This window comes from Acartia tonsa, chromosome 4 (genome assembly GCF_053477335.1).
Source record: "Acartia tonsa isolate MP-2025a chromosome 4, ASM5347733v1, whole genome shotgun sequence".
Classification (NCBI taxonomy): domain Eukaryota; kingdom Metazoa; phylum Arthropoda; class Copepoda; order Calanoida; family Acartiidae; genus Acartia; species Acartia tonsa.
Window position 1 is genome coordinate 10,745,783 of NC_137263.1, and position 18,489 is coordinate 10,764,271.

The window sequence follows — 18,489 nt, forward strand, 5'->3', positions numbered from 1 at the left end:
CCTTCTGGGAATATACCTTCTGGTCCTCTGGTGGTTTTAAGCTATTTTCTTGGGGGTTGGGACACCCCAACCCCCCCAAAAATAAAAAAATCCCCACTTCCAAATGTTTTTTTAAAATTTTTTTAATACAAAAACCAGTAATTGGGGTGGGGGAACCCCACTGCAACATGGGGCGAAGCCCCAATGAATCCCCCCCCCAAAAAAAAAATCAAAATATTTTTTTTTTATTTTAATTTTTGTGTATGCGAACAACCTAGGTCTAATTTTTACGAATTGAAATTTTTGTGTATACGGCAAACAACCTGGGTTTAATTTGTACAAATTAAAATTTTTGTGCATAAAGCGCACAACCTGGGTTTAATTTTACCACAGAGTAATTAAACAAAGAATAATTTTTTGAATTTTTCTATTAAGGAGGGTTGACTTCCCAAAACTATATAGGGCGAAGCCCCTAGAGGCTAGGGGCGAAGCCGCTAGTTAGTATTATATATTTCTTGTAAAGGTTTGATACATGTTTTGGAAAAATAATAACTTATATATCCATGTAAATTATAATGATTTTTTTCTTAAAATTCCTTATCCTGTAAAGCTCTGTTATAATATATTCTTTTTGCTTCACATTTACAAACCATAAAGGATATTAACAGATCAATTTCAAAATTTTTAACATTTTTTATTGAGCAATAAAAATATAGTTTTCTATGCATCTATGTATGCAAAACATGTAATAACGGTGTACAATGTATATTTACTTTTTTTGGAGGCGGAGATACAAAATTCATTAAAGAGGTTATTAAACTTAGGGTGGTGGCACACCCTTCTCAAAACTTTAACCCCTGAGATATAATTATATGGTTTTTTTAGAGAGAGGGAGGGTTATACACTAGATTGTATGATAAGATTGAAGCAATGAAAGAAGCAGTTTGTGCTGTTGTAACAAAGTTTTTTGTTTATTTAATAATGTGACACTTGTGCAGAAATGAAGGCACACCTGTACAAACACACATTAACACAAAATGTTTGATTTTTATATGATTCTATCACATTTTGATGCTGTGAGTATTGGTTTAAAAAATATGACGTAACAAAAAAAATAGCCAATGAGAGTCCACTACGCATGCCGCCATTGGTCAATAACGGCCTCTCATTGGCTAATTTTTTTCGTTACGTCATATTTTTTAAACCAATACTCACAGCATCTCACATTTTATTTATAAGTTGGGAAGCTACTCTATAAATATGTATTCCTTCAAGACTAAGAGTCAATAAAAAACCGCGGAAGAAAATGATTTATTCTTGTTTATTAACAGATTTAGCAATGCCAGTAAGCAATGACTACTATCATTGATAAAATCTAGAGTCTTTCAAACGCCTCCTTCAACTAATACTTTACTGTTCGTTTTTTATCTTGATTTTTTCCCTAGATTTTTTCCTGCTAATCCTATGGATATAACTGCCAGTGTTATAGAAAAGAATTAACAAATTATATCAAAAATTTATTTGAACAAGTGTTGTTGAGTAAACAATTTTTTCCTGTTTCGATCAATGACTAATTACAGTTTGATACAACAGAGCTATGTGTGTCAGGAAGATAATGTATTTTTACAATAGATTTATTACAATAGATACACAATGATCGATCTCACATAAAAGGGAATTTATGATTGATCGTAAGAAATAGCGTTGGCTTGGCATGTTTGGGAGCTAGCAAAAAGTCCTCGGCTATTTGCAAAAAAAGTCTATGATGATGAAGATTCCTATAAGAACGAAATAATAAATGCTCTATATTACTGGTTTAGAGAACTCCCTTAGTAACCTTATTGAAATTAAATAAACAGGGACTCTTATAATATACTTAAAAATAGATTTTTTTTTACATTTTAATATGTTTAGTAATTTATTTACTTGAACGGTGTGCAAAGTTGAAAAACAGGAGTTAGAATGTACAGAAGAAGATAAAAGTTTCTGGTACAAAGGAATACAAAGTACAAATTTCTTGATCCGTTCCACTTATTTTAGTTCCAGGACAAACGCAGGAGTCCCAAACGTCGGATTGGACAAACGCAGGAGTGTAAAAATATTAATTTTAATAAGTATTTCTATGCAAATTAGGTTAGGTTAATATATGAATGAACAAATAAGCCCCCCGCAGGGGTTATGCATTTAAAAAACCTATAAGATGGTCTAAAATAGGTTAGGTTAGGTTAAGTGTCCACTCCGACGTTTGGGACTCCTGCGTTTGCCATAGGACCCTTATTTTCATTGCATGCTTTGCTTAATATCCTAAATATCCTATAGGTTTTTGCTTTCTAAGCCTAACAAAAGTATTAGGTAAATTAATAAAATCTAAGAAAATCATAAAGAAAGAGAGTCAAATTTCAATAAAAACAGCCTTATCAATATAAACCTTACCTGAAAAGTATTAATCCATCCCTATGTGAGATCTGAGGAAAAAATCCATTCTACCTGTTTTATAATGAATCATTATGAAAAATCAGATATACTATTATAAAATTAAATCTAAGCACCAAACACTTTTTATCGAAAAAAATCTTGGATCATGGAAAGAAAACAAAGTCATTCCTAATTAGGACAGAAGTCACTGAAAATTGGTCTAAGGAAGGCTACTTATGTCCTTCATCTAACAAAATCTAACTTAAGGGAGGTGACTTATGTCCTTTGTCTGACAAATTCTTACATTAGGAAGGCTGCTTATGTCCTTCAAGTTGCAAAACTTAGCTTTTCTGTCCTTTACATAGCAAAACCTCACAAAACATAGCATTTCTGTCATTCACATAGCAAATTCTTGCAAAACATAGCATTTATGTCCTTCACATAGCAAATTCTTGCAAAACATAGCAAATTCTTGCAAAACATAGCATTTATGTCCTTCACATAGCAAATTCTTGCAAAACATAGCATTTATGTCCTTCACATAGCAAATTCTTGCAAAACATAGCAAATTCTTGCAAAACATAGCATTTATGTCCTTCACATAGCAAATTCTTGCAAAACATAGCAAATTCTTGCAAAACATAGCAAATTCTTGCAAAACATAGCATTTATGTCCTTCACATAGCAAATTCTTGCAAAACATAGCAAATTCTTGCAAAACATAGCAAATTCTTGCAAAACATAGCAAATTCTTGCAAAACATAGCAAATTCTTGCAAAACATAGCAAATTCTTGCAAAACATAGCATTTATGTCCTTCACATAGCAAATTCTTGCAAAACATAGCAAATTCTTGGAAAACTTAGCATTTATGTCCTTAACATAGCATTTTGGTCCTTCACATAGCAAAATCTCACAAAACATAGGTTTTTCTGACCTTTTTCTACCAGGAGATCAGAACTAAATCAGAACACACATAACAAGAGTTTTACATAATTTAACTCTGCATAAATTATGATAATTCATTATTATCACCCCTCCCCCCCCCTCCTATTTAAAATTTACCCCTGCATAAATTATGATAATTTATGCTGAGTTAAATGTACTGTTTGAACTTCTATCTAACAGGATATGAGAACTTAATCAGAACACACATAACAAGAGTGTTTACATAGTACATTCAGATTAACAATTATTCAATTGGCCCCTTTCCAGTCCATCATATGACATGGGAAGGAAGTTGAGGAGCATTTTATGCAGCCTAAATTCCACTATGCTCTTTTGTGTCCATCATATGACATGGGAGGTGGTGCCATGTAGGAAAAGTGGCATTGCATTCTTGGGAATTTAGACTGCATAAAATGCTCCTCAACCTCCTTCCCATGTCATATGATGGACTGAAAAGGGGCCAGCTATGACGCCTTTTAGGCCCTAGAATGCAATGCCACTTTTCCTACATGGCACCATAGCTGGCCTCTTTTGTGTCACAACCTCCCAGTTCTCATATCCTGTTAGATAGAAGTTCAAACAGTACATTTAACTCAGCATAAATTATCATAATTTATGCAGGGGTAAATTTTAAATAGGGGGGGGGGGAGGGGTAATAATAAAGAATTATCATAATTTATGCAGGGGTAAATTTTAAATAGGGGGGGGGGGAGGGGTAATAATAATGAATTATCATAATTTATGCAGAGTTAAATTATGTAAAACTCTTGTTATGTGTGTTCTGATTTAGTTCTGATCTCCTGGTAGAAAAAGGTCAGAAAAACCTATGTTTTGTGAGATTTTGCTATGTGAAGGACCAAAATGCTATGTTAAGGACATAAATGCTAAGTTTTCCAAGAATTTGCTATGTTTTGCAAGAATTTGCTATGTGAAGGACATAAATGCTATGTTTTGCAAGAATTTGCTATGTTTTGCAAGAATTTGCTATGTGAAGGACATAAATGCTATGTTTTGCAAGAATTTGCCATGTTTTGCAAGAATTTGCTATGTTTTGCAAGAATTTGCTATGTGAAGGACATAAATGCTATGTTTTGCAAGAATTTGCTATGTTTTGCAAGAATTTGCTATGTGAAGGACATAAATGCTATGTTTTGCAAGAATTTGCTATGTTTTGCAAGAATTTGCTATGTGAAGGACATAAATGCTATGTTTTGCAAGAATTACCTATGTTTTGCAAGAATTTGCTATGTGAAGGACATAAATGCTATGTTTTGCAAGAATTTGCTATGATTTGCAAGAATTTGCTATGTTTTGCAAGAATTTGCTATGTGAAGGACATAAATGCTATGTTTTGCAAGAATTTGCTATGTGAAGGACAGATAAACTATTTTATGCAAGATTTTGCTATGTGAAGGACCAAAAAGCTAGGTTTTGTGTGGTGAAGGGAGGCTACTTATGTCCTTCATCTTGCAAAATCTTTGTTAAGGGAGACAAGTTATGCCCTTCATCTAACAAATTCTCACATAAGGGATGCTACTTATGTCCTTCCTAGGAAGGTGACTTCTGTCCTAATTAAGGAATGACTTTGTTTTCTTTCCATGATCCAAATCTTTTTTTGGATTACCAATGTCATATGCTAACCCTGACAAGATGCAAAGTTTACTTTTTCTTTTGAAGGTTTATTTTTACTTCCTCCTCTGTGATACTATTGTATGCAGATTTCCAGCTACATTTCCTTTCAAACTACTTCAAGAATAAAGTATTCTCAATCAAAAAAAATCTTTATTCTGGATACTTATATTTTGAAACATATTTCATTATAAATTTTAAATCTTGGAAATCCTTACTGTATTGGTGATCAGAAAATCATTACAGACAAACAGACAGAGACATCCTACTACTTTTATTACTAATAGGCCAAAACCCTACAGACACCTCACCCCATTTTAAATCATCATTTCAAGTAGTTCTAACTGTGCATGATAATTGGTTGTGCTAATATACAGAAAAGTCATTATTCTTACTTACTTTTAATGTCATGAGACTGACATTTCAGTATATTGATCTTTAGTAGACCAGTAGTCATAATTTCTACCCTGTTATTTTAAGTTGGCTTTTGTCACTGACTCTTAGCATATATAGCTTATACATTCTTGACGGCAAACCTAGTAGCATAATAATAAACCTTTTGGTTATCTATATGATTATGATTATACAGTTTCACTGCAAAGAAATAGATTGATATCTTTTGCCTCTTTTTATCAAGGATACCAAAAGACAATTGCAATTTTACCTTTATAATACCTTAAACCTGAAATAATGAATAATATGTTATCCTTAGCATTCATGTAAAGAGAAAATATGTTATTGATACCCCGACTATTCAGAATAAATATGGAGTGGGACCAGTATCATTAACTTTCTTTTACATATATTATTAACAGAGTACCTACTCTTGAAAATGGGTACATTCGTACGTCTGTCCATTAAAGTATTTCATTTGTTTCCAAATATCCAAAGATCATCTGTAAATCTGATTTCTTTTTTGTTTTTATATTTTTTCTTTTTTTTAAATTTATTTTTCTCGTTATTGGCATTATTATTTCTGTTTAACAACTTACTGCACTTTTTTCAGCGTTATTCTTGAACATCATTGTTCTTGTTATATTATATTTAGCTTTGAAAGAAATAGTACATGTATGTATATTGTATTGATATACATACAAATAATATATTTTGAAAGCACTATAATAAAAGTGTGTCTGGGGAAGGGGGTGGGGCATAATGGTTATTTTTTGTATAGAGTTATACCAATTCTTTTCGCTGGCCTACATTTATGATTTTTTATATTTTTACTAGAAAAGATACTTTGGTACATTAATAGTTATTTATCGCATCGTATTATAAACAGCTTTCCGCGGATATAAAATGTACAATTATAAGATAAAAACCAGTTTTTTTAGACCCGAGATGCCGAAGGAACGGGCTATAAAAACTGGTTTTAATCTTATGATTGTACATTTTAATATTCGTAGAAATCTGGATATAATACGATGCTAGACATAGTTTTTTTCGTATGGATGAGAACCGGTTCCTATCCACCGGATTCGAATGAATACGAGAAATTCATTTATTATTGAAAATTTATATATTTTTTTTATTAAGAAGAAAATTAAAAGTTGACCAAATACAGAATGAGTACGAAGCAAACCTTATTTCAAGAATTCCTTTGTTCAATTCATACAAACTTTTTGTTTTCTATCTTGGGTTGTCTCACATAACAACTAATATTTCCCTAATTGTAAACTTTCTTATACCTCTTTAAAATCGCGAAAAACTCTCATTTACAACCCCATTAAATTGACAAGGGATTGTCGAAGAAAAAGGGACAATTCTCATAAAATTAAGGGTTAATTGGTTGATAATGATAATGGAATTCTTTTTCCAATATCGCTTCGAAACCGATTAATATCCGGTGGATAAAAACTGGTCCTCAGCACTACTGAAAATTTTTGTATCGCATCGAATTATATCCAGTTTTCTACGAAAATAAAAATTTACAATCATAAGATTAAAAACAGTTTTGTTAGCCCGTGCATTAAGCGTCTTGTGGCTAACAAAACTAGTTTTATCTTATAATTGTACATTTTTATATCCGCGGAAAGCTGTTTATAATACGATGCGATAAATAACTATTCTTTGCTACATGATTTCGTTGTTTTGTATAAACACTTTGTATTTATATTTTGTTGGTAGACAGGCCAGAACATGACATGCCTCTACCAAACTTTAATATTTGTTCAATATCAGCAAATTATCAATTTCTTCATTAGCAAAACAAAAGTGTAAGATTAAGTCATATCTAAAGTTAGATACTCACAAAGAAATATTTTATCTGAATAACCTGATATTAAACGAAAGAAATTTTCACGTAATTTGCTTTTACATTTAAACTTTTATGGTAAAAAGTGGAATAACGTTTACAATAAAACATAAAAATCTAAATAGGATTTATAATTTATTATAAAAAGAAGACTTTTCTAAGAACAAAAATACTATTGATTTACCACATGTCAATAACCAAAGCTTATTTGGCTGAAAAAATGTTTTTATTTTGTGTGAGATTATTGCAACACCTTATTTGCAATGATTAAGGTACACAAGACCAAGGAATACAACTATTCTCGTGTACAATCCATTTTGTAGAAGAAATTTATTGTATTTTCAAAGTCTGCTCCCTAAAATTTATATTCTTAATGAAAAATATTTAAACAAATATACCTATTATAAGACCATAGCTTCAATATGATTCATTTTATTTTAAGAACAATGTATTGAGTACAAAAAATAAATCAATAGCATAAAAGGGTTTTAAAATGATGTGCTTTTGAAAAGAAAACTTTACCTAATCTGTTAATTCGAATGAAGATGATAATGTATTTGGGATTATAGGTAAGTAAAAAGATTTTAAAATATTTTCTTTAAAATTATGTGCATGCCTTAGTTTTAGAGACTGATGTGTCCAACTAAGTTTGGGAAGTGTCTCCAGATAAGTTTAGCCTAAAGTTTGGCTTCCTCAATCATTAAATATTGATTCACTAACCTATTTCTAAATATCCTATATTTTATCAACTATCATTGAGCTTTTTTCTTGCATATATTTCACATAACAAAAATTCTTCACCTAGTTTGTTATTGCGTAGTTATTATTTAATTGGTCCTTAATCATAACTGGGAGCGGTTTTTTCCCCTCAATTTTATGTCTTTAGAACTTAACTTTCATTTTAAAATTTGTTTTAAGTTCTAAATACAGGACTTTAAATCTGAACATTTCTGAGATATTATGATATAACTGAACAGACAGAAATTTTATGTATTTTATATTAGAATAAAAGATTTCTTTTTCTCATCTAAAAGACCATCAATTTAATTATAAAGTTTGAAACTTTTCCTCAATGAGTAATCCTTATTTTATTACTCCAATTTTACATTTTACTTTTATGACAGTGTAGTATTTCTTTCTACAACTGGGGTCTGTTTGTTTGTTATGAATAGAGCCATTCACAGGAATTTTTAGCCTTGAGGGGGTGAAAAAAAGGAGAAGGCAGTCCTCTCTTTCAACTCTTGGTTGGTTTTATTAATCTTCAATTCATCAATTATCATACACAAACAATTTGAATTACAATTTCTTACCATTTACTATTTCATATACCAGCAGGTGCAACCCTAGCGTTTAGGAGCATAAAAAGGGGGCATAAAAATAGTCTAAAACCATCTCAGGGATTAAATAAAAAATCAAAATTGCCTAAAAACATTCTATGACCTATGTGTAGCTTCCCTATTAAGGGAGAACTAAATCCTTTTAGTAGTTGTATAATAGGATAATACATTCTAAATACTGTTTTTTTTGTATTTGATAGCTAATTTGAATTACGTGACAAATGTAAAAAAAGTTATGTGCTTGTTTTGAAATTTTTTTATTTCTGAATATTTGTTGATAGAAATATATCTGTTACAGAGATTCATGATGACAAGGACAAGGATAAAACTGTTACCAATGATGCAAACAAGAAAGTGAATAACAATGTTGCTGATAAAGTTAAAAATGATTAGTTAATAGTTATAAACAAGAACCTAGGTGAGAAAAAAAAAAATTCAAAATGAACATTTGACTGGTTAGGGAAAAAAAAAAAATTTATAATAGAAGGAAAGGTAAACTTTTAGGAAAACTAATTTATTATTAAGGAGAGAGCACAGCTACTCTTACTTTCCTATTTTCTGTATATGCTTAGTTTTCCTATTTTTTATGAAAGTGACAACTATAGCAAGACATTGATGTAAAGGTATAAGACAATGGCCAAAAAATTGATGTATATGACTAATGTTAATACAGAAAATTACCCCTTCTGTAGATTACAATTAGTGGCTAAAACGTTTTGACACTCAACTTAAAAAAACACCAAATAAATCCATAAAGTCCACAAAGTTGTTGAACCAACGAATAAGAAAACGTTATTATAAAACTTTGGAGACAAGTGCAATAAACAGCCCATTGTCCCCATTAAACTTGAGCCAAAAACCTAAATCTCACCAAGGTCAAGATTAAGAAATAAGCAACCCTGTAAAGTAAAACCAAATCAGAATATAGGAATATAGTAATTATCAAATATCGATTATTTGGCATTAAATTAAAGTGGTAATGACTGACACAGTATCGACATGCAAAAAAATAACTATTATTTTTTTAAAACTACATGGCATGCTTTATCATGGTCATTTTAATGACATTTTAATTCAACATATATTTTTAGATTATGATTACTCCAATGTTTAAGCTTTTTAGCTAAGGATTTTGTATTTTGATGTTGTACCTTAAATGCAAATGTAGTAAAATAAATACCTAAGTATATTATTGTTGACAACAGAGTACATTGAATTTAGAATATTCTTATTTCTCTACAACTTCCAAAATTATTAGATATCAATTTTCCGTCAATGTTCTAGAATTGGCCAAATTTATCAAGTTTAAATTACCAGTTTAGTTTTAAAGCCTTGTGTAAAATAAAGCTTCACAAAAAAAGGAGAACTCAATCAGTTGAATATAAACTTTAGACAAGAAAAAACTTAATTCTTTATATAATAGTACAGTATGACCCTCGAAAAAGTATTTTTTAGCATCTGCAGCCCTTATTTCTCAATGAATTATTAAAAAATGTATATGTCCTTGTTCTCTATAGATTTCCACATAAGTAGATATAAAAACATTTTTTTTACTCCATTAACACCGGAGATTTTTATAGCCAAAGTTTTGAAAAAGTGACTGAGAAAAAGAATTTTTTTTTGTTTCTCATAATTTTTGGATGGTTATATTATGTTTTTCTGGCAACTGAATAATAATACACAAAGAAAAACAAGTTAACTAATTATTTCTTTTTTATTCCACTAAAAAATATCAATTTTTAATGGCAAAAAATACTACTGAATGAATTGATTATTTGCAAATTTTAGGTTATTTATTTACCCTTATTTATGAAAAGGATTAATTATGACAGTTGCTCCTCCCCCTTTTCTGACATCTCAATCATTTAATAGGGGGTTAGGTTAATTAAGTTTTTTAGACTAAAAAATCATTATGTTCTAATTTCATTTTCTATATAACTTTTTTGTTATTAAAATTAGGATTATGAAACAAAAACAATTTTCCTGCTATATTCATAAAGATTTATTTGGTTTTTTAATCTAAAACAAATTTGCCTAATAAGTAAGTTTTTAAAAATATCATTAAACTAAAAAGACTCAAAAAATATGTGTAAAAAAATGCTTTTTACTCAAAGCCTAAATTTTTTATTTAATTTTTGTAAAAAGTTTCTGCTAGGAACAAAAATAAAAGGACTTCTACCTTAATTTTGCAAAAAAGGTCGTTTCATGTTAAAAGTTACTTTTTCCTCAGTCACTTTTTCAAAACTTTAGCTCTAAAAATCTCCGGTGTTAATGGAGGTAAAAAAAATATTTTTATATCTACTTATGTGGAAATCTATAGAGAACAAGGACATATACATTTTTTAATAATTCATTGAGAAATGAGGGCTGCAGATGCTAAAAAATACTTTTTCAAGGGTCATACTGTATATCCAGCATAGTCAAATGTCATTGTAATTATACTTTGTTAATTATTAGATATGAATTATTTTTGTCCATATTTTTTAAATTTGAATCCACAGTGTGTGTAAAGGAAGGATGAAAGATAGAGAAATAGCTGAGCTCAAACATATACAATATACATACCCTTTGATGTAACAAAATTTGAAAAGAAATTTTTATGTGATGTGACAAAATGAAATAGCTCAACAATGGGTATTTTAATTATTGTTTAGCGCGTAGCTACTCCAAAAAAGGTTCGTCCATCCAACGTTCTGTTTGTATATGGTTTATTATTGTCTCTTACAAAAAAAAATTTTATGTAGTTCTGTTTTTAGACTGTTCCATATAATGTTTAGAAATATTTATCTTACTTTAAAAACAAAAACATATTTAAAAACATAAACTGTAATGTATATAGCAACTAAAACTGTGTAAATGGAAATAAATATTTGATCTTCCAACCAAACTAGAATCCAGCATATGACTTCTAAAGTTGATTGAAAACATATAAATAAAGAAGACAAAAAGTTGATTATACAAAGAAATTTTAAGATGATCGAATACTTTTACTCCTTTATTTTATATATAAAATTTTATTTTCTTGTTTTTCTAGTTTTAACAAAAGCTGCCTGAACCCATTAGTTTTCCTTAATTAAACCTCATCGGTTGGGCAGCTAAAAATATTTTCTAATAGCCGCTTTTAAAATTGATACTATATTGACTTGCTAGTGGCTTTGCGCCAAGAGGTCATGTAAGGTGATTTTTTTGTTAAAAAACAAATAGCTTAAAACCACCGCAGTAGCTATATTCACTCTAGAGTAGAGCCCAATCGGTTTAGTGATTACCGAGATCCTAAGTTTCAGACGAACGGACAGTTGTGTTATAGATATGAGGTGAAATTGTAAAAGGTTTTTAGATTGATTTTCTAGATGGTAAGCAGGAAAACCCATATTTCCCAATTTGTATTTTTTAAAGTCTGAGTATGAGTAATCATATAAATATGTGGAAAGTGTATCTATGAATGCAGAATAGGAATAATTTACATGTAAAGAGCAAAGAATTAAAGATAAATTATTTTAAGATTTCTTGTAGGTTGTTCCTCCTTGTAAAAAAGTAGGAATCTAAAGGAGTAAGACAGTGGCCGATAAACTGATGTACATCCCCAATGATTTTACACAAAATTATACACAGAACATTAGTGGTTGAAACGTTTGGACACCAACCAATTAAATTTTTTAAAAATCCGTAAGGTTGTTATGACAACAAATAAGCAAAGATTATTATAAAACTTTGGGGACTATTTTAATAAAAAGATCAATATCCCCTCCCTCCCTGAAAAAAAAAGTTATGGAAATAAAATAATATTTTTAAGAGTGGATTTATTTTTACATTGCCTAATTGCTTAATATCAAAGATTTTAAGCTTTCTTAGACATGTGCACAAGATAGATTTCTTTGTTTCAAGCCCAATTATTTTATTTTCCTATATCTTAAGTAGTTTTTTTTATGAACTTAAATTAATAATAGCTAAAATGAGTATTTTGAAATCTTATTTGTTACAAAACAAAGTTGACAACTAGGATCCATAATAGCGAAGCTCTGAAATGACAGGACAAACGAACATTAACACTTACAGATGGTCGAACTTGAATAAGCAGAATAGCAAGCATAAGTCTAAACAAAATTGTAATTGAATTTGAATTGAAATTGCAGGATACCGTTTTAAATATATGTATGGACTTTCTGTTAACGATTATAGAGTTGCTGAGCGTCCTAAATAATATTTAAATAAGATCTAACTGTCCCGGATGGACAGACCGACTGATCCTAATTATAGAAAAGTTTCGCTTAGACAAAATATCAATAGAAAAAAGATCTTTTATAAAACAGTAGTTTAACCTCAGAGATTTTAATTTAAAAATGTGATGTAAACCAGAAAAGGAAGAAAAAAAACATAAACAATAAATTGTTTTTGACAGGTTAATCATAATGTTGAAAAAAAGTTAGTTTCTTGTCATGATTTTAAAATTTTGATAAAAAGTATGATTTTTCTTTTAAAAATTTTCTAACAGCATCAAGAACTTTTATCCTTATAATAAAATAACAGGATGTTTGTTTGTTTGTTTGTCGGTACCGAAGTATCTCGCTTTTAGAAAAATCTTAAATGAAAAATGTTATTTGGTAATCAACTACCCCCTCCTCAAGTGGCCCTAGAGGCCTCTAGGGGCGTAGCCGCTAGTAGAACAATAAGGCATCTAAACAAGTTAATGATTAACTTTAATTCAGTTCTTTTGCAGGCATTCTAATTAAAGTCAGTTGGATGGACGTATAGAGAACCTAAGTGATTTAGTAGATGCGCAAAAAATCCTTATTTTTTTTAATGTAAGGAACCACGAACCATTAATGTTGTTAATTATGTATAAGAAAGTTAATCTAATAAACATTAACCTGTCTCAAATACAATTATTTTATTATATCTATCTATAAGCTAATTCTAAAACTTTAAAGCAAATAATCATTGTCTTAACCATGACACTTTGGTTAAGTGTGACTTCCGAATTTGCGGGAAGTTCTAGAGATCTTAATCTTACGGACAAATCCCCCAACACCAGGAACCATCAAGTTTCAACAGCAGGTTTGAGTATAGATTTATTGACACAAACTATTTCAAAGTCCTGAAATTACAAAATCAATTAATACAAATTCCAGTTTTTATAACCACGTAATATTATTTGCTTTTTAAAAATCTTTTTTTTTTCTACGGTTAAGAATCTTTGGGTACTTTGGCTTTAAAGGAAAATTATTTGGTTTGACAGATCATTGTTAAATGCAAAAATAAAGGCACATAAAAATTACTAAAACATAATAATTGAATCATAATAAAGTTTCATGTGTAGCTGGCTAAAGCCTTTAAACTTAATAAATCCATCCTATACGCCATTCAATTTAAATAAAACCAAGAAATTCTACCTGTAGTTCTTATGGTTAAAGCACCTGGTATACTAGGGTTGTTCACGCACTATGAGACCAATGATAGGCCCGACTTTATTCTCCGAAATCTTCATCCACTCACATATCATTCAAAAGTAAAGAACGTGGAGACATCAAAACATAAACAACATTCCATGCCACGTCTCTTTTGGAAAGGAAAGTCAAACAAAGACGACATTTGCACTGAATTGGAATTGTGAATAAGGAAATTAATTTCGATCTTGATAAACACAAAGCTTCCTCAAAAAGAGGTTAAGACACACCCCCCGTTTGAAAGTCAAATTAACTTCCTTAACGAGATTCAAGATTTTTTGCGCTGAGCACTAGCAACATTTCTCACTAAACTCAACTCACCATAATCACATGAGAATGGCCACATCCCGAAAAACATGACAATTTTTGCTCCTAACTAAATGAAACCCCGTGAAATGCATACACATATTAAACTCCTCACTAGGACTCATAATACCTCACATTTTAGGATAGAAGGATGGGGATTGGTTTGTACCATACAATATTCCAGGCACATGACACTCACAAGATCACATACACAAAATCCTAAAATGAACAATCCTATTAATCATGATGTTATAAATATAACAACTTATACTGGTTAATAATCATTTCATAATCAATAGGTAATAAATCATTATTAATAAATCAATAAGTACCTACGAAATCTGGTTGAAATGTAAACAAATAATGGTAAGAACAAATAACGAAATAAATCTTAGACAAGAAAATTAAGATTTATAGGTACTTAAAACTAAATTTGTTAAGCATCAAAAAGAGTAGTTAGAAAAAAAATTCAAAATCCTCGGGCAGAAAGTTTTTCAAACTTAATGAATAAGAACTGTAATTATCTTAATCAACAATAAAACTTTTCAATACTTAGATAATAGCAAAATAATAATAATATCTCTGTTAGAATTTCCGTCGAAATTATGAAAAAAATACCAATTTTTTCTTTGTAAAAAAAATGAGAATTTAAATATGAATTTTCAATCTTTCCTTGATGTGAATAAAATGTTTTACTTGATTGAAATTCATATGTAATTTTAAAAAAAAATCTGCTAAAAAAATACTTGATTTTCTCTTAGAATAAATATCGAATCACGCAACCTCGACACATTTATTCCTTTTTGGTAAACTTTTCAGGTAAGTTTTATAATGAATTGTACTTTTGAAAAGAATTAGACTCAATAAAAATAAATTTGAGCATATGAAATAGAATAAAAATTAATCGCATTTTGCTTGATTCTTATTTTAGGCATAAAAATAGGCATATGAAAATGTGGCTTTTTACTAAAAAAAATGTTCTCAATTTTCATAAAATAAGAATCAATTGTTAATCATAATTTTTAATAACTGCCTGACTGATACAGCATGTTCTTCCAGGGGAGATTTATCTGGCTGCCTGAACAAGACTCTTGCAGTCTTTCTCCCATCTTCAATCCTTGTCACACGGCCCATCCGCAGACATCTCATCAGCGGATTTGTACTCGTAACCAGCACTACATCTCCGTCAACTAGCGGCTCCGCCATTTCATCTTTCCACTTGGACAACCTCTATAACTTCGGCAAAATCTCCTGGCGGTAAGAGGTCCAAAACTGGGCAGACAAATCTTCTAACAACTTCAACCTGGAGGAAATTTGGTCCTCTGGTTTCATCGCCACATTGCACAACGGCTGGCGGTCTACATTCCCCAGCAGCTGGCCAGGGGTAATCAACCGCCAATTTTCCGCGTCATTCGCAGCTTCTATCGTCAATGGCCTGCTATTTATTAACTTGCTAACCTCCGCCAACAGCACCAGGAGCTCATTAAAATTAACAGTACTATTCACCAACTTCTTGGACAGCAATCTCTTGGTTAATCCCACCATTTTCTCAGCTTGCCCAATAAAATGGTGGGCACGGGCTGGAATCTGGGACCACGAGAACTCTACCTGGCTGCCCAACTTCTGCTCTAAAACCTTGCAAGCAGCGGATAATTGTGTGCCCATGTCGCTTACTATAACCTTCGGCAAACAATGAACAGCCTCCAACTTGCGCAGGGACAACAGGATACTGCTGGTATCATACTTCTCCAAGGCATCCAGCCACAGCGCCCCCGAGAACCTGCAGACTACCACGAACACCCACACCTTCTTCGTTGCTGTCTGACTCCTCGTTTTGGCGGTAGCCTTCTCGTAACCAGCGGACCCATAAGGTCAACTTGCACAGCTTCAAATGGCCTGCTCGGAACCAACTTGTCAGGTAAAACATCCTTCATGGTAGTGCGACATTCCTTGGCCCTCTCAACACTGCAGGGCCAACACTTCTTAACCTCCATGATGGACAACCTCCTTGCCTTCACAATCCAGCACCATCGGCGGCTCTCAGCTATAGTTCCACGGACACCAGAATGAAGCTCAACATGCGCCTCTCTCATAATGACAGAAGCTAACCAATTACCAGGCTCCAGAATCACCAAACCTGGATTGTCTTCAAATAGCATTTTACGGCCACCAGTAATGGCGTCAATGACGGGCTCACCACGACCAACCATTTTAAGGACATGCATTTCCCTGGTCACATATTTACCTCCGGGACCAACGACAGGCCAGGTCAAAGATACTTCATGCGCCAATGGATTTAATGACGAGTAATTGCCCTTAGCGTCATTTATCCACTCTTCCTGTTGGCTACATGACACAATGAAAAGTTCCGCCGCCGCCATAAAATTGTACAATGAAGGCTTGTACACAGAATCTGCGGCTGCTACATGACTACCAGCTGCTGTAGTCTGGCCTTCTTGTCTGCTCTTTAGCTTCTTCAGCCAGGCATTCGACACTTGCAGGACAGCTGCCATAATACACTTGGCCTGTCAGAATGATCTCCTGTGCTTGAATCTAAAGACATCTTCAGCGGCTTCTCCAGTAACTTTCATTGAACACAACTTAACCATCTTGGTATTCAACTCCTCCGGTGGTAAATCCTGCTTGACTTGCTCGGCAGTTTTCACCGGCCACGCACTCTTGTCCTGGCGCAACCATTCTGGACCCAATCTGTACCTGGAACCTGGACCCAAATCTGTTACCTTGCAGGTGCTTCTGGTGCCCAAATCTGCAACATTGTGAGTCCCAGGAACCCACCTACAGTCATCCTTGTTGGTTGCAGATTGGATTTCACCAATGCGATGAGAATTAAATGTGTTCAACATGGCACTGTTGGAAACAATTTGCGATAATACGCACGATGAATCTGTAAAGTACATCACTCTGACAACATCAAAGGGCAGGGCATCTCTGATGGACTTTGACAACCTGGTGGACATCTGGCAACCCATCAACTCAAGGCAAGAATTGATTCAGTCTTGACCGGCGCAACTCTTGACTTTGTGGCTAGCAGGAACATTTCATACCCTTGCCTAGTAGGCCACCTCAAGTATGCCATACACGCATAGGCCTCTGACCCATCCGAAAACATCATCAAGGATGGGGGGCCAGTTGGTTCCTCCGGGATCACACAACGGTCAAACTCCAATTTAGCGACCTCAGCTCTGTCCTCCAGCGACTTTACAAGTTCATCCCGTAGACTTTTTGGAATGAAATCTTGCCAGCCCAAATTCAGCAAGCATGTTTTCCGCAGGACAAGTTTAATTCTCAACAGAATAGGGCTACAAAACCCTAACCGGTCAAAGGTCTGGGCGGCGAACCTGTGGACCATCTTCTTTGTCAGATTTTCGTCCAAGGCATCCTGGAGGTTGTACAAATCAGCATCCTCTTTCACCTTCTTACCCTTGACTTTACCATCTTGATTAACTCTCGTGGCGATGGATAAAACATCAGTGGCTGGCCTCCAGATTAACCCAAGAACCTTGGTTGGCTGGCACTCGTCACCAGAATAAATGACTTGTTTGAAGGAAAAACTACCTTTGCTGATAATTCTGTCGGCTTCTTTCATCATCTCCTTGGCTTCTGGCACAGAACCTGCCCCCGAAATAACATCATCTATGAAGCTGTGCTTCTCAAGCTTGACTGCAACTGGAATCTGAGGTAACTTGAAATTTTCCTCTGGGTAGGTAGGTATTTCTGGCTCCTTCCATAATTCAGGTTTCGCAACTATATCACTACCAATAATCTGTCCCTCTCCATACATCTCCTTGATCTCTGCTTCACTCTTTCCGCCGAACAGGCGGGACGTCAACTTCAGGGCTGTAACTGCCAGATTCCCGGCGGCCAGTTCGCCAAAATTCACCACTTTAGTCAGGTAAATTTCAAGTGGACCGTCTGGTGTCGGGGAAAATAGGACTCTCTTCATCTGGCTGTCGAACTCTGTGGCCAGGATGGAGTTATAAAACTTGGAAATGTCCGTGGTTAAACCAACCTTATAACCGCGGAAAAGCAACAGATGATAAAAAATCTTCTGCATTGGCGGCGGACCTCCCAGCATTATGTGATTAAAACTGGTACCCTTGAACGTCAGAGAACTATTAGCACATAATCTCATGGGTGTGGAACTCGAATCCTCCTTG

The 18,489-nt window shown here is 32.8% G+C and overlaps 1 protein-coding gene across 3 annotated transcripts in view; it reads left to right on the forward strand.

The window, feature by feature from the left end:
* Shaw (potassium voltage-gated channel shaker cognate w) overlaps nucleotides 1–18,489 on the forward strand; it is a 112,052-nt gene that overhangs the window by 16,396 nt on the left and 77,167 nt on the right. For 2 of the 3 annotated variants that reach the window (XM_080156296.1, XM_080156299.1), the window contains exon 3: nucleotides 8,860–9,053. The gene's annotated coding sequence lies outside the window, so the exon portion shown is untranslated. The remainder of the gene's footprint in view (nucleotides 1–8,859; nucleotides 9,054–18,489) is intronic. The other variant, XM_080156298.1, reaches the window with a different exon arrangement.